Genomic DNA, 23,562 nt, shown 5'->3' with positions numbered 1-23,562 from the left:
ACCTGCTTCTCAAGTACATTTCCACAAGGCGTAAACATGAATATTGCTGTGCTAGCAGTTACTAGGTCAGAGGGCAACTTTCAAGTTTCAGAAAGCATACTGCAGTTTTCAAAAAGCATCTTTTTCAGTCTCATATGAAACTCAATCAAATACAGTGTATGAAAAATAGGATGAAAAGCGTATTAAAATACTTGGTTATTAACTGGCATTAAGCATACACACATTAATACATATTTTTCTAATACTCTGTCTCTCATACCTTCTTGTGGGAGGAATGAAGGCACCTTGTTGACATTTCCAGTAGTTTATTCAGTTTTTTTTTGACTATATACAAAATGTTTTTAGCTGCCAGATATTTATTTCTCACTCCCAAGCTACTAATGTAATTACCCTGACAACAGTATATGATACCTCTGCTGTCCTTCCCGTTAAGCATTGGTTAACATCTTGTCCTTTCTCATCATTAAATATTTACCTTAAACATGTTTTACTTTAAAATGGGATAAAGAGAGAATTTTTAAATACACTTTGGCAACTGTTTTGCTGTTTCTTATGTACCAGTTATGACCCTTTTCAGGTCCTTTGTCATTTGCAGCACTTGGAACTGGTAGGCCACTCTTCAATTAGTAGGTGTTTCAAACCATGTCATCCATTGTAGTAATGGGTTTGCTTCTTTTTAGTTGTATTACTTAGCTGAATGTTCCACCTGTCTTGAGGAGTCTTTTCAGGAGTTGGAAGAGGTGTTTCTGATTGTTTGCTCTTTCTAAGAAGTGTTGCAAGAAAGTGTAATAATAACATGTACAAATAGACAGTCAACATTTTAAAGGATCCTCTAAACCATTCCAACCCTGTCAGAATGACATTTATCTTCAAGATTGCTGGAGCTAGGGGTAAGATGCTTAAAATTTAGTTGATCTGCTAGTTACTTGAAATACAGTGCTAAGAGAATTAGGGTTGATTATCATTCGCATTCTCTTCTGGAAGTAAAAAAAAATAATCTTTGATTATAAATGTTAAAGGTTAATAAAATATTTTGCTAAATCCTGAATAATAATCTCATGTGAGTAGGTAGCACTGTTTGTTATGCTCACAAGGTTCAGAGCAGTTTTTTTCAAGTAGTCAAGAGTAGTTAAGAAATGGTGCTGGGCGGCCATGGTGGTGCAACGGTTAGCGTTGTCGCCTCACAGCAAGAGGTTCTATGGTTCGATCCTCGGCTGGGGTGCCTTCTGTGTGGAGTGTGCCTGTCCTCCCTGTGCTCTCGTGGGTTTCCTCCGGGTGCTCCGGTTTCGTCCCACGTCCCAAAGACATGCTGCAGGTGGATTGTACACTCTAAATTGGCCCTAGGCATGAGTGTGTGCCTTCTGTGGAAGGTTAGGTGCCAGGCTGGCAACACAACACTGTAAAAACTCCACTGCCAATCATGAGACGACAGGTGATCCGCTGTGGAGACCCCTAACCGGGACAAGCCAAAAGAAGAAGTTAAGAAATGGGGCTGAAATTAAGATGTCTTTTCTATTTTAATTTTCTCTGTTAACAAGAAGATTGGCATGATGTAATTTTATTCTTTATGTTCAGTGGCAGTGTACTAAGTTTAACCATGTGCCTTCATGTATCTTGTTGAGGGTCACAGAGTTTAAGGTCTAGGGTACCACAGTTCAGGATCATACTACCAAACTGTCATTTTCTGACAGTTCCCTTGTGAGGCGAAACTGTCTACCAGTACATGTTATTTTACTCTTACACTTAGGACACACAGCTCTGATAACCTATTGCAAAGCCTACTTGCATGTAGTTGCTGTGGATGCTCCGGTTTAGTCCATGGAATTGCAGGTATGAAAGCTGTGAAGGCTGCTGTGTAACACTCAACATCTTTGTGAGTTTCCTTTTTATTCACAGTGCTTCCTAGCAGATTCTGTGATACTGCTTCTTCCTTAGGGGATCTGCTTGTGGCATATTCTTTTTTTTACTTAAATTTTAAGTCACATCATACATTTTTGGCAGTGCAGTGGTATATATTGTCAAAGTCATTGCCATTAATTAAATAAACTAATGGTCTGTTACCATCCTGAAAATTTGCAGCCCATAGAGATATTTCTTAGATTTGTTACTTTCCCATACTACTTGTCAAGCACTCTTTTCAGTCTGTGTGTGTTGGGTACCTGCCTTCCTAAGCAGGTTGGAACAAGGGCCACAGACTTCCACTCTTCTTTAAGGACTTGAAGCATACATTCAGTGGCTGCAGAGACAGTTGCCATGTTATGTAAGCAGAGATGTTAGTACAATCCCAATTCCATGGTGTTTCTTGTTTAGTAGCTCATACATGACTGTCCACGTACGGAAAGGTTTGTAAGTAGTTCACTGTTCTTTGAAATCTTTGCAGCTCCTGAAGACTCTGTGGTGGAGAAAGCTGCCAAATTGCTTTCTCCTTGTCTGGGTCCAGCCTGACTGCCCATTCAGCAGTCAACTGGATCAAGAAGAGCCACTTTTCTCAGAGAATGTACTTTTCCTCATTTAAACTTAGTCGTGTGGACTCCTCATTTTCCAGGATGCATTTAAGGTGTATACATTATTACTTTATGGTACTCCCATACATGAGGATGTCCTCCATAAACACTATGATTCCCTCAAGGTGCGATAGCATGGTCTTCATTTTGTCTGGAATATCTCTAAAGCACTCATAATTCCAAATGGAAGCGTCTTAAAAACAGTATCTCTCAAATGGAATAATATATTTAGTCAACTTACTGCACACATGGTGGAGCCTGCTAAAATCCACTCATGACATCGGGTAAACAGAATGTAGTAGCTCCATTCAGCTTTGTATTATGTTTTCTAGAATGGATAATCTTGCCATCTTATCTGCTTGATTTCTTTTTATTGCAGCACAATTCTTCCTTAGACTGAAATTGGGCACATGGTAGGTTTCATCAATTACTCAGTAATGCAATCATCCTTTTGTGTGTCTCTTACTTAACTTCTTCAGGCAGGGAATGGGAGCCCTGTTGTTTGAGTACACTGAATATGGTTCTGTATTTGCTTTCAAATGGATCATTACTGGCTTTGTTCTGAGTGTGTTATACTCAGCATATCGGAAAAAATCTTCAGTTCTACCAAGTTTAATTTTCCTTGTCCTGGATTAACTGAATAGGTTGTTTGATAGTTCGCACTTCATTGCAGATCACCTAAACTGGGAAACTGTGTACTCAGTGCTGACATGGCACTGTCCTTGAAAATTTAGATAATTATCAGGGCTGTTTGTGGTATATTACTGGCCTGGAGTGTGCCGTAGGATCATAGGAAGTTAGTAGGCTAATGGCTCTAGGGCCTTTATAAACCTAGCCAAGTTCTACCCTTATTTCCATGATCAGCACCTAATGCCTGTATCCAAGAGGGACACAGGTGGAACCCCAGGGTGAATTTATGGTTACCCATCAGATTGCATTTGAAGAGGGCCAATGAGGTGCTGTGTTTGATATGAAGTGGGAGTCTGTTCCAAAGGTGTGTTAACCTCTGGAAGACGAATCTGTCCCTCCATCAGGTTCTATTAATGTCACATATTAGGTTAAGGTCTTTGGAGTGAGTAACCCGTGTACCATTTGACCTGCAGATATGCAGCATTTCTAATAAAGTAGGGTCTGAGATTGCCTTATATGCAAAGTAGCAATCACCTCTGAGTAGTCTGTGTGAAACAGAATAAAGTGGCAGTGATTTCAAACGATCCATGTAGGACAGATTCTATAAAGACCTTGAATTTTCCTTTTGAGGCACCTTTGTGGTTTCTCCAATTGCTGCAGGTGCTTAGAAAGGTACATAACCAAAAAGAGCATTGTAATCAGTTATTGGCCTGATGAGGGAAAAGTAAAGGGAAGTTATAACTTTGTTTTATTCTGGAGGCAATGCCCTTTACTTATGAGATGAGCAGTATAGAATGCCCTTCTTACCACTGTGGAGACATAGTGATCAAAGGTCACTGGGTGCATACTGTGGTGTTGCTATTGATGTGGTAGTTAGCAGAAACATTGTTCTTACCCAAAAGGGGTAATCATAGGTTTTAGGCTCATAGGAGATTACTCTGCTATTGACTCAAGATCCTTTATAAGCCTAGTTAACTTTACCCAATTTTCTGTCACTAGAGGAAAGATAACAGGAGTTAGCAAGTGGGATTTTGACTATTTTTACAGTCTGCCTCTGTCCATAAGGGACATGGGTGCCACCCCAGGATTGAATTTGCTATTTCCCATCCATTGGTTTAGATTGAGCTTGAAGATGGTCAGGGAAAGGCTCTGCTTCACGTGAATAGGAAGCCTATTTCAGAGGAAGGCAATCTCTGGGGCACATTATCTGTCTCTCCAGCATGATCATGTCAGATCAGGTTTAGATCTTTGGAGTGAGTAACCCTCATGCAGTTAGTTTTGTTAATGTACAACATTTCCATCAGGGCTGGGTTAGAGACTGCCTTGTATGTCATGCACAGATCACCCTTTAGTAATCAGTAGGAAACTGAATACAGTGATAGGGCTTTCAATTGGTCCACATGTGACATGTGGGTTGTACACTTTATTTTTTTGGTGAGAAACTTCTGAGGACACTCTGACTGTTGCAGGTGCATGGCAAATTACATTCCAAAGGGTGCATTGTACTTGATTATTGGTCTGAGGAGGACCGCGTGCAGTCATACTATGACATCCTTAGATCTGAATGCCATACCCTTACTTATAAGCTGAGCCACATAGAAGGATTTCCTCACCACCGTGGACACATGTGGTCAAAGTTCAGATTACTATCTATCTGAGTATGTGGATCTCTTGCCACTGGGTCCACTCTTAGGTAGTGCTACCAATTTTGTAATTTGCAGGGTTATTTGATTTCCCAAAGGGTATTATTAAGCACTTCTTTGCATAGTCTGCATCAGACCTTTCAGTAGGATATCAACAACATTTGGGGAGTCAGTGATTGCTCCCAACTTGCAATCATCAGCAAACTTGGTCAGCCAAAGGCCATCTACATTTGCCTTAACATCTGAGAAGTATGTCCCAAACAGGAGAGGGACTAGCAGTTAACCCTCTGGTACTCCATTTGTGACTGGCCTCTTGATGGATGTGGATTCCCCCACTCTAACTGTGTGTTCTATACATTTGGCTATCCATCTAGTGATGTAGAGGTTTATGCCCAATTTTGTGAGTTTATATAGAATACATGAGTGGTATTGTACCACATGTTTTGGCTAGGTCAAGGTAGGTGGTATAAACTGTCTTATCCTCATCTCTGGCCTTGGTGACCTTCTCAAAGAAGTCCACCAGACTGAGCAGGCAGAACATGCACTTGACTAAGCCGAACTGGGTTGGGTGTAGTCTGGAGATTTCCTGTATTGTTGATTAGCCTTTCCATATATATGAGCTAGTTAGACTTATTGGTTGATAGTTTTCTAGGTCAGTTGATGGTCCCCCCCTTGTGCAATGGGATGACTGCTGCTGTCCTCCACTCTACTGGGACAGAGCCTGTTTGGAGACTGTGGTTATATAGAGATCTGAGTGGGTCTGCAAGATCAAGTTCCAAGCTATTTAAATGGCACCCTGGTATTCTGTCATATGGCACATTGATGCCATGTTTCTAGAGAGTGCAATGACGACCTTTTCTTTTGTGATAATAGGCAAAAGAATGGTAGGGGTTATTTCATGAGGAGTGACCAGAAATGATGAGGGGGTGAAATATGAGCTGAATTTATCAGCCAGCAGGTTTGCTGTTTCTTCTGGCTGTGTATAAGTGGTGCCATTTACAGCCAACTCAGCACATTGTTGAGTGTTTCCCTTAAGAGTTTGGATATTAACTTAAAAATGCTTTATGGCTGTCATTTGCGTGGGAGGCTGTTTTAGTCTCATATTTAGCTTTTGAAGACTTGACGAATTCCCCTGATTTGCCAGCTGGGAGTAATGAGGATTTTTTTTCTCTGTTGTACACCTTCCCACTTACTTCTAGACAGGAATTTCTTCTACCTGTTGTGTAGTCTATTTATGCCAGGGAGTCCACCACTGTGGCTTGTACTTCGGCTAGACCTGAGTTTAGTTCAGTCAGGTACTGCTGTTTCTATGCAGTTGTTTAAGTGGTTGTACAGTGCATTCGTACTCTGCATAGACCTCCATGATTTTGGGTTTAGGGGGAACTTTAAAATTACCTATGCTATCACTTAATAGAAGGTAATTTGCCTTGGAAAAATTCTTTAGGGTTTGATGTAGGTTCTGCCGTTACATTTATTTCACAGGAGAATGATTTATTATCCAATCTTACCAATGAAGACGTTATGCTGGGGGGGGGGGGTGAAACACTGCCCCATATTTCTGAGTACTGTGTCAAGGATGTTTGAGCCCCTAGTGGGAGTGCATACCAGCTGTTCCAGAGCATTTGCATTGACAAAGTCCAGGAATCTCTGAGCCTGCATGTTAGTGGTCATATATGTTTCTCAGTTTATGGAGGGGTGGTTGAAATCGCCCATGAGTTGTGTGTTGGGCTGAGTAGTAAGTGATTGTAGCAACTTCAGGTATGCAGAGTGCATTTCATGGGTTATGGTTGGGGACCTGTAGCTAGCAATGACAAGGTGGGGGATTTTGCCTGTGGTCAGCTGGACGTGGAGTAGCTCAAGCGAGTCATCCTGCATGTCCAATCGAAAGGTGTGATTGTTTTTTATGAACATGGAAACACCTCCTCCTTTTCATTTTTTTCCCTTTTCAGAGGATGGATTGAATATGTGATAAGCATTGTAGCCTTGCATTGCTAGGGTGCTTTCTGCAGCCCTGAGTCATGGCTCTGTAAATGCACATTCATCAGCATTGTCCAGAATGAGGAGAGCTTCCAGGGAGTGCAATTTCTTGTTAAGACACCTAGTATTGAGCAGTAGCACCTTCAGCTTGGCATTAGAAGAATTTGTTGCATTGGTAAGTCTGTTGGTTTGGCATGCCTAAAAAAAGGCACTGTGCCAGTAGCTAATGCCCTGGCCAGTATTCAAAAGCCCTGCAGTGATAACTGGAGAACATCTCTGGCAAGAAAGAGTGGTCTGCCAATCATATCATCCCATGCTAACAAATACAGGGTTCCCTTAGAATGACACCTGTAGCTAAACCAATTATTGAAGTCAGTCATTTTCTGTTTATATTGTGGTATCATTCTTGTTGTGGGTAGTATGCTGCTCAATGCAAGGCTTACACCAACCTGGAACATGTATTCAGAGATGTCCATCATGTCTGTCTTCATACCATCCCGGTAAACACGTATAAAATAAAATAAATATAGTCCAGGGAGGTACATCTCATTTAATTTACACCCACATGGACTATGACTGAGTCATACTGGTACTTGTGGTTGAGTGACCTGAATTCCTGCATGATCTAGCAAATCCTGGCCTCTGAAAGTCAACTGGCTGTAACCCACTGTTTATCTAACCTGTTGAGAGGGGCTTCTGTGTGTTTCACAATGGAGTCTCCTATGTTTGATTGTGTGGTGTTCTGCCTTAGGGAATTGCTTGTGAAGACACTGTGATGTGTATTTTTCTGTGTTGCTGGTATTGACTTGGTTTTGTTTACATGTGGTTTCTGAGGGCAGCGTATGGGAGGCCTCTGAGGTTTTGGTAAGTTACTTGTGAGTACCTCTGTGCATGTCGGTTTATGTGTCGAGACCTTATTTAGTGAGGGAAGTGATGTGCATGTGCTGACAACCTGCTTGTAATTTGATTTGTTAGTATGTGAGAGTCATGTCTCAATTTTCATAGTGCAACTCTCATATACTGTTTGTTTGTTTCAGGATTAAGTGGTTGTCCGTATACATGAGACAAATACTACATTGCCTCAGGATGCCCATGTCCACCAGTCCAGCCACAGAGATAGCAGGAAAGTGCCTGTCCATGGTTTCAGTTTTTTTCTATGGATTTAACTAGGGAGAAGAGTGAGGAGATTTAACTGGACTGGGATGATAGCACACAGATGAAAAATGGATGCTATGTTTAGTGTGAGCTGCAGCTATCCAGCAAGGCAATGCTGCTCTGCATGCAGCTCTGATGCTCCTAGAGCAGCAGGGGGACTGGGGAAGGTTGTAGAGAGAATTATTGTAAGGGAAGTTTTAATGGAATTTGCATCTATACAGGGCACTGGTAACCACCACTGCGTGAAGAGCAGCCTATCGCAAACACTGGGCTTGTATTACAACAGCAAAGCCTACAGCCAAATCAGGAAAATACACAACAAGCTTTCAGCCAGCAGCCCTCAACTCAGATGGGTTTGCTACAGCACAATTCTGCCACAAGAGTGCTGTCAGAAAACCCTCTTAAAGTAAAAATGCTGGTTTTAAACCACACAATTTAGATATCATTGTCCTGTAAAACTAGCAGACACAATGTAATTAAGTACTACAACAGCAATCAATTTACATTTTATTCCCCAGGCATAAACATTTTTATTTATTTGCTTGTGTTACTGGGAATGTCCATATGACCATAAAACCCCTTTTAGAGAAGATCTGGGGAGAATATCAGAGACATTTTGTAGCTTACATGGGGAATAAAATATAAAATGACATAGAAGTTCCGAGACTGTACAATACAATACATAACACAGGTAAAAAAAATCCATTGGTTAACATGTTGCAGTTAATAAGTGCATTTTCCAGACAGTACAACAAAAAACTGATTTTGGGTATTATGGAGGTATTTATGTGTACATTTACATGGTGTCCAGCAGTTATTAGATTGTAGACAGAAATATTAGAAGCGAGAAAAGAATTGGCCTGGGGTAGTAAAGAACAGATTTGTGAGTCCTTGAGAAGCTGTTTTAGACTAATTTTGAAAGTGCTTATAGGTTATTGGTGACTCTTAGAAGAAGGGGATGGATTTCAGCATTTTATAGATGTAGTTGATGTATAATGCACCTCAAACTGCATTGTGAGATTTGTGCGTAGCCAGGAGTAATTTTCCCTTTGACTGAAGGGAGCAGTTTTGTAGTTTTATGATAAGAGGCATGGCAATGGGAAGTTGAGAGTAGGTGATGTAGTGGTGTGTTCTGTCCAGCTAAAATGTTTCAAGGCTACACAGTGATGAGATTTATATTGGTGGCTGGAAGTAAATTTATTTATTTATTTTTGTTTGTTTTTTGGTAGCTTTGTAAGTTAGTAAGAATGTGAGAGGCAAAGAGAAAAAAATAGAAGCAGATAGAAGCAGATAGTTAGAAGCTATAGTCTTTCTGGCAGAGTCCTATACAGTAATATTCTGGTATGCAGAAGGTAGTTATTTTTTTTTATAGTTTGCTGAATGTGAAGATCAAATTTCAGGCCATTGCCTGTAATGATCCATTGCAGTTTTCTGTGAGTTACTAGTTCTATGTGTGGGTTGTTTAGGGAGGTAGTAGTGAAGTTTAAATGGTGTTTGGGGATAGATTTGGATACAAATAAAAGTAATTTAGTCTTTTGGGGGTCTAAAAGAAGTTGAGGTGTCAAACCAAAATTCAGTCGATGTGAAGGATTCCTTGAGTAAGCTGTTGAAGATGGATTTTGAGTAGAACAGATTGAGGGTCATTCATCTGTTCTTTACAAAATCATGTTGAAAGTCTTTCTACTTTATTTCACTGTTGTGACACCTATGTAAATCTACACTCTTTCTGTGTTCTGTTTGGTTTACTTACTGGCCTGTTATTACTTTTTCACATGCTAATTTGCTGCAACACATACTTGGCCATTGTCTGATTTTTGTGTAGTTTGTTGCAGGCACAACTGAAATTGAATAATGTTCTTAACTTTTTGTGTTTTTTTTCCACATCTCCTTTAAATTCCATCAGTAGCTTTTACAGTTTATCTCTTCTGTTCTTCCACCATTTTGGTTATTTTGTAGATATGCCTACGAAGCTTCCAGCACAGTGTTCATAGCTTCTCTGTAGAGGGCAGTCTGGTGTACAGCTTCTTGTGATTTCTGCACTGCCCCTGCGGTTTGACAGTGGGTGGTCAACCATTTGCTGCAGTTTGCAACAAAGCTCTTTATTCAAGATGTCCACCACAGCAGTCATTGGTCTTATCACATATTATTGCTATGAAAGCTCATGTAAGGCTCTGGTAAAATTCTCTGCCTTTTGTCAGGCCTTTTCTTTAGGTCATGAGTTCACTGCAACACTGCAGCAAAACTCTCTTTATCAACTTTCTTTTCAGAGATAAAAGATTTTAAAATTATTTCTATGCTTCACTCCTCACTGCATAATGTTGTAGCTGAACTGCACCTCCCCATCATCATTAACAAGTATTGTTACAGTCCTGGACATCACAAAGCACTACTTCCAATCCAAGTATTCTACTGGCTTATCAAACTGGAGTGTGTAGCTGGTTTTAAAATTTTAAACAGAAAACAATAGGTAGCCTTCCAATGGAAACAGGACACGGACATCAAAGTTTAGCACTTTCATCCATTTATTTCTGTCAACTTCTTCAGAAGAACTTTTAACACACCCCATGGTGACATAAATAGTATTCTCACAATCACATGACAAATTTAGTCCAATGACCTTACAAATATATTAATTAATGTTATGAAACCATATCACTTAAAAAAAATCTATATATACATAACTTACATAAGAAAATTAAAATAATAACAAAAAAGTAACAAGTATTTATTAAACACTTGTTACTTAAGTTGTAAAAATTTACCTGGCTGCAGATTGTGCATCAGTTTTGAATGAAACTATTAGCTTGAAATGTTCTTTACAACTTAAGTAACAAGTTTTTATTAAATGCTTGTTACTTTATTATTTTAATTTTCTATTTTATTTATTTATCATTTTATAGGTTCATAGGTAAGTACTAGGCTATCTGCCCGAGGGCATCTATAAGCCTAGCCAGAATGTGTTGGCTTTCACCGCCCCCTTAGATTAGTTCCCTGTGCCTCGGTCCTGCAGATCCATTAGTTCCCTGTGCCTCTGTTCAGCAGAGCCATTGCAGTGATCCCCGGGGTTATGTGTATATAGATATTTTTAAGTGATATGGTTTCATAACATGAATTAATATATTTGTAAGGTCATTGGACTAAATTTGTCATGTGATTGTGAGAATGCTTTTATGTCACTATGGGGGTGTGTTAAAAGTTTTTCTGAAGAAGTTCACAGAAAAAAAGTGGATGAAAGGGCTAAACTTTGGTGTCCCTGTCCTGTTTCCATTGGAAGGCTACCTATTGTTTTCTGTTTAAAGTTTTTGGCTGGTTCCCTTTATGAGTTTCTCCTTGTTGTGGTTTTAAAATTTGCCACACTGTTTCCCTTTTTCTTTTCAGCAATGTAGACATCAAGTCACGTCTGACATCATGTCAGAGCAGACTGTTCTCAAGCAGGGAAGTTTTTTAATGACTAAGCATAAGTAAATGCATTATTATGACCTTTTTATATAATGTACATATCCTTTGTCACTCGTCCTTTTCTAACACATATGACAAACAGGTGGGGGGATTCTTTTAGATGCATTAGTACATAAACACATCAGGATAGATAGCAGTATCATAAAGTACGAACAAACTAGTTAACAAACAGACTTTACATACATGCTTACATCTCAACAGCTGACTACAAAATGGCAGTCAGACTTGCACATGCTCAGTATTTATACACTTGTATAAGCCCTTGGGTAGCTTCTTAAAAGTACATACACACACATTGATCTACATCCTCCCTCTTAAAAAAGATTGCCCTTTGAAAAAACAATATTAAAGTAAGGCATGAATTACTGCAGACATTAGAAACAAAACACAATGTTCATGTCCATTTTGCTTCGTATCTCTTACAGGGTTTAGAGATGCAACCATATCTCATAACATAACAGTTTGGGTCAAATTTAGCAACAGGGATAGTCTGCAGTGCACAACTCATATGAGGAACTTCTGGATTCATCACAGGAATGGGAATGTCCTCTGGAACCTCTTCTGGAATTGGAACTCCATCCAACTCACTCTGAGATAAAGACTCTTTCTCACAAACTATATGCTGTGGTATAGGTTCGGACACCAGCCTCAAATGCTTTCGATTCCACCTAAAATGTGCTTCTTGTGATTTCACAATATACGATCTCTGCTCCGTACCAATATTCTTCATGACACCAATCTGATCATAACCTCTGGATGTCTGCATCTTTACCACTTCTTTTCATAATGGATTGAGTGATTTGCTGACTACTGATTGGTAGTCTGGTTCTGGTTTGTCTCGGCAGAAGTCTCTGAGCAGGTGAAACAAGATGTTTATCACGAGGAACATTTCTGAGATTCAAAAGATTCAGGAAAACATCACTATTATCTCATTTTGACTTCTCAGGTAACTGTTTTGCACTTTGAACTGCATGTTCTTCCAAACCATTCAACTGGGGGTACTCTGGACTACTTGTGACATGAGTAAAGTCCCATTCTTTAGCAAATCTTTTGAACTGTTGGCTTGTAAACTGTGTGCCATTGTCAGAAATAACTTTGTGCGGACTACCATGTACTGCTAAATGACATTTCATCTTAGTAATGACCGTACTGGATGCTAGGTTAGGAAGTAGGTCAGTCCTGAGCCAGCTGGAGTAAGAGTCTACTAACACCAAATAATGTTGACCATTCCACTCGAAGATATTGGTAGCTACTGTTGACCCAGGTAGTTCTGGTATGTGGTTAAGCTGAAGTGGTTCCTTCTATTGATATGGCTAAGTACTGTTGCACACTGAACAAGATGAAAGTGCTCTCTCAAAGTCTTGTGACATAGAAGGCCAAAATACTAGCCCTCTCACCCTTCTTTTGGTAGAATCGGCTCCTGGGTGACTACGATGCAGGATAGTAATGTACTCTGGTTTTAAGGACTTTGGAACAATTACATTTCGACCTTTCATTATGCTGCCTTTGTCAGACAAAATCCAATCTCTGTATGGAAAATAAGGTTGCACTTCTCGAGGTAAACTAGATTGCTTTGACAGCTGTCTTTGATTGATAAAGTGATTAAGCCTTTGTAAAACTGGATTTGTGGGGGTGTAATATTTCAACTCATCAAGATGTGTGGAAGAAACATTTCTCACTTCCATGACTTCAAAATCAAGGTTCTTGTTCTCATGCTGTTCTGTGGTGTTTCTGGGTGATCTGGACAATGTATCAGCAAGATAAAGAAGTTTGTTTTTCTTGTAGACAGTGAAATTATACTTTTGTAATCTCAGCATCATATGCTGCAGTCGGGCTGGAACTGAATGCATAGGTTTTCTCAAGATAATGACTAGAGGGTGGTGGTCTGTTTCGATCTGGATGGGTTTACCATAAACATAATCATGGAAGTTTGAACACGGAGACACAACTGCCAAATGCCCTTTCTCTGTCTGGGCATACTGCATCTCAGTTTGGGTAAGAGTTCTTAATGCATAGGCAACAGGTTGACCATCTTGTAGAATGACCGCACCAAGACCAAATTTCAAAGCATCGCAGGAAAGTGTAACTGGCTTGTGAACATCATAGTATCTGAGAGTTGGTGGACTAGAAGTTCTCTGTTTCAGGACATCAAATGCTCTTTGGTGTTGCTCTAACCAAGACCATGATACGTCTTCATGTGTCCACTCTCTGAGTTGTGCTGAAAGTTGGCTCAAGTCTGTAATAAACTTGCCTTGGTAGTTAATCATGCCAAGAAAATGTTGCAGGGATTGAACATTGTCTGGAGCTGGCGTCTCGAGAATGGCTGTTTGCTTAGAAGGGTCTGGTCGTAAATCTGAACTAGTAAATAAATGACCAATATAAGTAACTTCTTGCAGCCTGAATTTGCATTTGTGTGGGTTGAGCTTAAGATTCACTTGATATGCCCTTTCTAGAACTTTTCTGAAGTTTCTGTCATGTTCAGCTTTATGTTGACCTCCTAGTAGTTATTCGTCTACTGTAATAGTGCAAGGATACACATTGCACGTTGAAAGACTTTACCTGCAGGATTTATCCCAAATGGCATTCTCAAAAATATGACTGTGCCAAATGGAGTACTGAAAGTCATTAGCAGTAAGGATCTCTTGTCAAGCTGAATTTACCAAAATGAACTTTTTGCATCTAACATTAACCACTGCGCTGCCCCATTTTATATTCATATACGTCTCGACAAAATGGCAGTCAGACTTGCACATGCTCAGTATTTATACACTTATATAGATTATTTAGTTATACTGATTAGTGATTTTTCTCTAGATCATGAAATTCTGTTGAGGGAGTAGTGTTGTATTGAACTGATGGCATGACAATTTTTTGGCTTATAGAAAATTCTGTGTAATGTTGTTAGCTGAGAAAGAGCTTGGTGATGTGGTAGTTCTAGCCAGTTTAATTCTCTGAGTACTAGGCAGTGGTGTGTTCTATTGCTATAGTTTACTACAAGTTTGGCTATTTTATTATAACATTGCTCAGGCGTGTTCGGTTGTGAGACTTGAAGGCTACTGAAGATTGAGACACCACAGTGGAGAGATGGTAAGAAAGTAGAGGTCATACATATTTTGGTTATATCACAGAGGTAGGTTTTTAGTCTCTAATGTACCTATTTTTTAACCTCATCTGTTATGGCACCCAGTAATTTTGTGTGGTTTACTTTGTTTGCCATTGCGTTGTTGGCAGAGATGGTAATGAATAATGTTTGGGAGTAAAGAGCAGTAATTTAGTTTAATTTTTGGGGGGGTACTTAGTAGTAGTTGTGAATTATTTATCCATGTTTCAATTGATAAGAAGGATTGTTGGATAAGATCTTGGAGTTTAGAGAGAGGTTTGGCAGAGGAGATTATGGTGGAGTCACCAGTGTACTGAACTAGAGTAACATTTTTTATAGCGGTGTATAGGTCATTGGTGGATATGTTGAAAAATACGGGACCTAGTATAAGTCCTTGTGGGACACCAATAGTTTCAGGCAAGAAGGTGGATAAATCATGTTTCCTTTCACTCTTGTGCTGTGTTTGAGAGGTAGCTATGGAGCCATTGTGCTGAAGGAGTTGGTGAGCCCCAAGGATGAGAGTTTTTGTAAGACTTTCTCATGGGAGTATCAAAAGCTTTTGATAAGTCACAAAGATGGTGATCAGGCTTCTGGCATTTCTGTGGTTGTTGACAGTATAAACAAAATTCAGCAAAGCAGTAGTTGAGCTGTGATGAAGAAGAAAGCCATGTTGGGTTGAAAACAATCTGGTTATCTAATAGTTGAGAACTTGCATATAAATATGTTTTTCCAATATTTTTTATAGGGGAGATAGAATGGCAGTTGGCGTATAGTTTGAAAGATCTGCATGGATTTCCACCCTTGTGCAGTGGAATAATGAATATTTTTTCCATAGAGAGGGGACTTTAGTTTCATATATAGATCGAGTTATTAGAACTGTATTTTCAGATATAGATAGAGTTATCAGAAATGAAATTGGATATGCAATAGCCTTAGCTGCTATTTTTTAATATACTCACCATGTAGAGCATCAGGGCCAGTTGTAGTAGGGTTTAATTTTTTGATAGTGTCCATGGGAACTTGTTGGAAGTAAAAATGTTGAAGGTGGGTATTTGATTCAGTAGAGACATCAAGAGCTTGAGTAGCCACCTGGGTTCATGACTGTATGTTCTGAAAGTGAGTATTGAATTGGTTGGCTGTGGTCTCTTTGTTTCTGTGTATTTGGCGCTGGCTGTGCAGCTTATCTTGGATTTGACAGTTTATTGATTGAGACCCAGAACAGTTGTGTGTCTTTTGATTGGTTGAGTAATAGGTTTTCTTATCTTTGATGATACATTTTTTTGTTAGGTTTCTTAGTTGTCTGTATGGTAGTCAAGTCGAAGCTGTTTCAGTTTTTTTGTTCATACCTTCCATAGTTTCTATTTCATGAGTTGTTTAGTTGCTAAGGATAGCCATTGGGCAGGGTTGGTTTTGATTTATTCTATTCTGAGGGGAGCTAGAGTCTTTAGAACACCTAGGAAGATCTTACTGAACTTGGATACACAATTCTGTATGGAGAGAGTCTTTAGTGACTCCCATATAAGGAGATGCAGTGCATTAATAAAAGTGATTCATGAAAAGTAGTACATTTTCTTACCAGCATGCAATGTTTGTGTTTTGGGACTGTCACTTTTGTACCTTGTGGCTTAGACTGGCAAGTGATCACTTAGGCTGTCTGACAGAGTTCCATGGGATGATATTTTATAGGTTCATAGGTAAGTACTAGGCTAGCTGCCCATGCAGATACCTAGCCAGTTTCTGTTTTTATGCTCTAACCTATCTAATTTGGTTAGACATTGGCCTTACCCATCCCACGGTCAGTAATTATATATTATCCCTGATGAGAATAACTGGGATCATACCATAAATAATTTGAGGGGCACATGCATGGGATAAAGCATTTAAGAGTTGCCTCTGTCTCCACTGGTAGTACAGGTCGCAGTCCTGGGGTAAATTTTCTGTTTCCCATCCATAGATCATTGTGCTTGAATACGGACATGGACGAACTTCATTTTACTTGAATGGGGAAGTCTGTTTTAGAGCAGCACTATCCGCTGTGAGATATACTTGTCCCTCCAAACCATTCTGTTGATGATGCTGAAGAGGTTTATATCCATAAACTGAGCATTTCTGATACCATTTGACTTGATGATGTGCAGTAAATCCATCAGTATTGGGTTGGAGGATGCCTTGTGTGCCACACACAGGTCACCTCTTAGCAGTCTGAAGGATACCGAATATAGTGACAGAGCTTTGAGATGGTTTGTTTAGGCCTTGTATCCTTTTAGAAAGGCATTTCTGTGGGCGTTCCAGTTCTGATATGTGCCTGGATCGATACATGCCAACGGGGGAATTATATTCAATGACTGGCCTAATGAGAGCTGTGTAAAGGGGGACAGTGACATCCTTACATCTAGACACAATCCATTTGTTTATAACTTGTGCAGTATAGAAGGACTTCAGTACAGCAGTAGACGTATGTTTGTCGAAAGTTAGGTCACTGTCCACATAAGTTTCCAAATCAATAACGACTGGGTCAACTCTTAGGGGCGAATTATTAATGTTGTAGTTTCCTGGGGTAGAGGGCATCCCAAAAGATACAATGCTGCATTTTTTTTGGCATTTAGTTTCAGTTCATGATTTTGGTACTAGTTATTTATTTGGGATAAACCTTCCTGCAGGATGGCTAAGTCATTTGAGTTGTCAATAACATCTCCTAGCTTGCAGTCATCTGCAAAGATAGTCAACCAGAGCCCTTAAGTATTGGCTTTTAGTTCAGAAAAGTGAATGCCAAAAAGGAGAGGTCCCAGAACAGAACACTGGGGATGGATTATTTGGAGAGGATATTAGGATCCAGTCGAGGGTTGATTGTCTGGCTGTGGCTTTGTTGTGGTTAAAGTACCCTTTTTCTGTAAGTAACCCATATATGAGCTGATGGACCTTTTTGAGTAATATTGTTTTCCCACGCCCATCCATTACTCCTTTAATTTTCTTTCAGTACCATATTCCACACGAGTTTTCCAACAATGTTTTCCATGACCACACACACCACGACTGTTACTGAAGGATGCTGAATTGCTGGCAGGTTCGTCATGACAGTTTTATTGATTACTTTGTTTGTAGTTAGTAAATCACTGTCTTTCTGTTGACGTGTGTGTGTGTGTGTGTGCGTGCACGTGTGTGAGTGTGCGTGCGCACTTGCCTTGGATGTTTTGCTTTAGGGCATAAGTGAAACATGTTTGCCTTAGTGTTTCTTTAGAGAAGTGAATGTAACAGTACTACAGATACAGTTAACACTAATTTGATATGGAAAAAGGCTAAAATATTTATGACAGTAATAAAATATGCATAATTCCATTAAGGGCATGAGAAAATTATTTGTTTATAGTTTGATTACTCCGTAGATAGGCTGGTGGGCTGACCCTCTTCAGTGACGACAGAGGCAAATAAGACACGAGGATTTTATTTTACATTGTGAAAATTGGCAACAGTGTAGATTAACTACATTAACTAAGACTGCATACAAAGTCTTATCCTTTTGTGTTGCAGCCTTTGTGAATGATACAGTGCTTAGGCATGCCATTCTACTTCAAACTAGCCTTACTCCTTGGAGCAAAATGTCCATGAGTCTTGCAATAAAAAAAGGCAAATTATTAGTCTTAAACACAGTTTCTTACCTTACACATGATTATATAGTGCTAGAAATGAAAGCTGTTGAATATAAAAGGTAGGTATTTTTTTTCCATTTTGTGTGCATATGTGTGTGAAATATAGATTTTATATATATAAATATAGACACATGGATGTGTGTTTGCATGGGTGCATGCACACTTTTTATGTATGTAAGCAATAAAATGCCCAACATGGTGGGCATGGAACATTGTGAGGTGTTTAAGACTGCACAGTAATCAAATAGATGGGTTGGTCAACTGGCCTTTTTTAGCTACAACAGCAAGACAAGTAACATGAACAACAAATAGTAATACATACGGATGTTCTTTTACATTATAAATTATGGTAGCAGTATAGATAAAACTCATAAGAAATGTAGAAGTTCTTAATGCAGTGTTGTGTGAAATTTGTCTGCAGTAGATACGTTCAAAGACTTTTGCATAAAATCGTTTGCATGTATCTGTTTCTGCAATAGGCACATTTGTCAAATACCTTTCTACAGAGCAGTTTGCTTAGATTTGTCAAATACTGTGAGAAATGAATAATGGAACGTAATTATGTACTTACCATAATGTTCCATCTGTGTTATCCATTTTCACTTGTCTTTGACCTGTGGGTTCACTTCCAAACATTGGAACTGACTCAGCCATTACTACAGCCCGGGTGGAGCAAAAACCCTCGAGCTTACGTCTTACTAAGAATGCTCCTCTCCCAATTACCTCAGATCTAGTTTGTAGATAGAAAAAGACAGAAATAATAATTCTGATAATACCTTTATGGGTGAAAAAATGAATACCTGGGACTACAAATCACGCCACCAAGAGGTCTGAAAGGACGGGGGAATGGAAGGTGGGAAGTCAAGGATAAATGAAGATAGACAACACAAATGGAACATTATGGTAAGTACATAACTTCTTTATCTGATGTTGTCAATCTTCATTTATTCCTTGATCTGTGGGACAGAGTCCCCAGCTACCTTAGATCTTGGGAGGACTCATGGAAGGATATTCCAGAGCACCATAGAACGAAATGATGTTCTTCCCCTAGAGACCAAAACCAATTTGTAATGAGTAGTAAAGGTATGTGGAGTAGCCCATGTTGCTGCCGCACAAATGTTGTCTGTGAAAGCATTAGATTGGAGCACTGCTGATGCTGGGTTGCTTTTCGCAGCCTTGAGACACATCTCTGTAACTGCACAGATGTCAGCATTTGCCAGGACAAGAAGAACTTCCAGGGAGTCCAGTTTCTTATTAAGACTCCTAGCATTGTTCTGTAAAGTCTTCAGCTTAGCATTAGAAAAAATGTATTATGTTGGTAGGTTTCTTGGTTTGACACTGCCTACAAAGGCACCATGGGGGTGTTTAATGCCTTAGCCTATATTCAAAAGCCCTAGTGGTTGTAGGAGAAGCCCATCTCTGGCAAAGCAGTGTGGTCTGTCCATCATATTGTCCCAGGCTGACATCAATAACTAAGCCAATTATTGAAGTCTGTCATTTTCTGTTTGTGTTGTGGTAGTTGCAAACTGGATACTCCTGACAGTGACTGATATTCTCACTCTAACTGTCTAAGCAATACAAAGGATCTGTTGCCATGGATATGAACTTTCGTACTGTCTCCATTACTGGCTTGGTGGATGTGGGCATCCTAATGCAATGTAGAAATTGCCTCATGTTTACTGACAGCCAGTTAATTCTCAAAGAAACTGGTATGGTATGTGAGACATGTGCTTACACAATATCACTGGAGGCAAAGCTTTCGCATAAAAGTACTCCTAATGTCAGTAAGGTTGTCAGTAGCACACATGCTGCACCCATCACGCACAATTCAAAGCAGACATATAGACCCACATTTGCTGAGGCACTTGTATGTAACCTTCCTAAACCACAAAGACCTCCTAGATGAAGTGCACATAACAAATATCCTCAGCTGGCCAAAATGCTCTCTTTCAAAACACCCACTTCAGCACATAGAGCTACATGTCATGGAGCCTCTACCTCTAAACCCATAAGGCAAGCCACCACACAGTCCAACATTCTAGTCATTGGAGACTCCATTGTGAGACACACTGATATCCCTTTCACAAGGCTGAGTAAGGAGAAAGTTAAGGTCAGTTGCTTATAAGGGGCTAGAATCCGCCACATTATACATGCACTCAGGTCATTGGACCACAGTTACCAATATGATTCAGTCATAGTCCATGTGGGAGTAAATGACCTGAGATGTACCTCCCTAGACTGTATGAAGAGAGGCATCATGGAGCTCTTGGAATATGTGTTTCAGGCTGGTATGAGTGTAGCAATGAGCAGCATTTTACCTTCTCCAAGGATGATGCCACAATATGAACAAAAGATGATTGACTTTAACAATTGGCTTAGTTTCTTGTGTCATTCCCAGGGGCTGCAGTATTTATCAGCATGGAAAGAGATGGTCAACAGACCGCACTGTTTTGCCATGGATGATGTGCACCTCTCTCCTCTAGGCTTTTGAATGTTAGCTAAAACATTGTCTTCCCCCATAGTGTCTGTTTTAGGCAATGCCAAACTGAAAGTACTTCCGACATAGCAAATCAATCCCAAGAAAATCTAAAGGTATTACTGCTCAGTGCTAGGAGTCTAAACAAAAAACTCCACTCCCTAGAAGCTCTCCTTACCTAGAGAATGCTGATGTCTGTGCACTCACTGAGACATGGTTTAAAGCCACAGGGAGAACACCAACAGTCATCATCATCTTCTTTCGGCTGTTCCTGTTAGGGGTTGCCACAGCGGATCATCTGTTTCCATTTCTTCCTGTCCTCTGCATCTTGCTCTGTCACACCAACCACCTACATGTCCTCTCTCACCACATCCATAAACCTTATTAGGCCTTCCTCCACCAACAGTACAAGGTTATAATGCCTTCCACACATTTAAGCCAGCTACTTTACAGGCAGGGACCAAAGGTGGAGGTGTCTCTGTTTACATCAAAAATAAATATACTTCAAGGCTGGTCAAACAGGACAATGCACTTGAGCTGTTCCATGTTAAAATCACCATAGGTAAAATCCAGTACCACTTCCTTGCCAGGTATAGGTCCCCCTGTATAAACCAGGAAACCCATACCATGTATTTAAACTTATTAGAAACACTAACCATCCAACCCAATACCAAATTCCTGGGTGACTTTAATTACCCATCTATTAACTGGGAATCCTATATGACACCAAACGTACATGCTCAGAGATTCCTGATTTTGTAAACACAAACTTCCTGGACCAGATAGTCAATACACCAACCAGGGGTGCAACCATACTCACTAATATGGGAGACTGCTGCACACCTCCTTCTGTAATGCCTTCCATGGTAAGGTCAGACCACAAAATGGTCTGCTTTTGAAGTAAGAATAAAACCTGGGCCCCCAGCTAAATCTGCAATGTTCAGAAACTATTCTAAGGCTAACCTTCTACTATTAAGTGAGAACCTGGCAAAATTTCAAGCCCCCATAAACCCTGAGAACACTAATGCCTATGCAGAACCATTCACAGAACGCCTGTATAAGCTGTTTATAGTTGCATAGAGGCAGATGTACCCACCAGGAAGAACTACAGAACTAACTCAAAAAACAAGGCACCCTGGTGGAATCACAAAATCAATTGGCTGTATAACAGGAGAAAGAAAATCATGGCAAAAATTAGGAGGTGCAGCACCCAGCAGGATAAAAGCACTCTCATCGGACTAAACAAACAACTCAGAGGACAAATAAAGTCTACCAAAACAAAATTTGAGGTAAGTTTGGCCTCCCAGGCCAAGGACAACCACAAAGCATTCTTTAACTATGTCCGCAACCTCAAAGGCAGTACACAATTCTCTGCAGAGCTCATTGTAAATGGAACCACCAGTACTGAACCAGAAGATATAGCAAACTTCCTAGCTGATAAATTCAGCTCCAACGTTACTCCTCTCTCCCCCTCAACCTTCCCTCAGGAAATATCATCAAATGTAACTCCCCCTACTATCATCAGGGAACAGGTCCTTAATGTTCTAAGACCAAGAACACTGCATCAATGGGCCCAGGCAATATCCCAGGATGCCTTCTAAATAGCATGAAACATGACCTATCAGGGCCTCTGTAATTACTATTTAACTGTAGCCTCCAATCGGGCTTCGTGCCTCATGAATAGAGAAAGGCAGCAGTCATCCCTCTGCACAAAGGTGGGCCATCTACAGATCCTGGAAACTTACAAGAAATCTTATTTATTTAGCAATATGTAAGGAATGTAAGTCATTTTATGTGGGTATGACTAACAGATCTTTGCGTGAAAGAGTAAGGGAACACCTGGCTGCTATTCGTAATAAAGCTGGTGAAAGAAGTGCATTGGCTAAACATGTTATATACTATGAAGCTCATAGTTTTGAATTTTTGGTAATACAATGTATCATGTTGAATCCATACCTGGGTGATGTGAAAAATGTAACTGTACAAAGTGAATTAAAGTGGATAGTTGAATTACAGGCTGATCAAATCCCAGATTTGAATGACAGGGCCTCGATTAAGCCTTACTTAGCAGCCAGGAGGTTCAAATAACAGAATGTTACTGTTCTAGCATGACAAAGAGTATCTTAGTCATATTGTTAGCATTTCACGTAATACACAAGCATTTTGAAAAAATATGTATATATATATTTTAGATTTTAAATATAATTTTTAATTGCTTCTTGGACACTAGAGCCTTTATATATAAATTAGAGTACAAGATAAAATTAAGTAGTGATATTACTTGTAGTTAAGTGATTAATAGGATGTGATGCATATAAAAGTAGGAAGTTATGTTAATTTAATATGAGGTCTGATGAAGCATCATATGGATGTGAAAGCGCTTACCCACTTGTTTTTTACTGCATTAGATTATTAAACATTTGAACTATCTGCCCTGCTTCTTTGTCATTTAGTTTGTTTTTCTATTGTATTTTTGGTTCGAAGAAGTCGAAGTTTACCAACAGTGGCTACATTTTTATTTCTGGTCTTACTACTGTGGTTTGTGTTAGCCCTGTGGAGCATGGCGGAAGGCAACACTGTTGATTGTGGTACTATGTCCGATGGTGAGACAGTTCTTACAACTAATCTTGACAAACTGCTGCATTTGGATAGAAATCTGTTATTATTATATAAAATGTCTGAGGATGTTATAAGTATTGAACAGTACCAGTTTGGTGAAAAACTTTTTACAAAAGCGCTGCACGAATTGGAGAATGATTTATTCAAATACAAGCGACTACAGTGGCAGTGTTTACATTTCGAAGCTTGTATTTCGCATAAGGTTGTCCCAAGAGGACTGAGAGTCCTCACAATGCCAAATTCCGGAGACACCTATCCAGATTTACTTAAATGCTGGCAAAAGATTAATTTAGTGACCAGCTTTAAGTATTTGGCATTATTGATAGACTTTCATAGAACATCTGAGGTAACA

General features: G+C 39.6%; 1 protein-coding gene across 2 annotated transcripts in view; it reads left to right on the top strand.

Moving 5' to 3' along the window:
- The window catches only part of LOC122807274 (uncharacterized protein ZSWIM9-like), a 410,955-nt gene that overhangs the window by 19,094 nt on the left and 368,299 nt on the right, over window positions 1–23,562 (top strand). The gene's annotated exons all lie outside the window — the stretch shown is intronic.

The sequence above is a fragment of the Protopterus annectens genome, chromosome 1.part1 (assembly GCF_019279795.1).
Source record: "Protopterus annectens isolate FY-2018-M chromosome 1.part1, PAN1.0, whole genome shotgun sequence".
Lineage (NCBI taxonomy): Eukaryota > Metazoa > Chordata > Ceratodontiformes > Protopteridae > Protopterus > Protopterus annectens.
The sequence above is the reverse complement of the archived record's forward strand: the minus strand, read 5'-3'. Positions and strand labels throughout refer to the sequence as shown.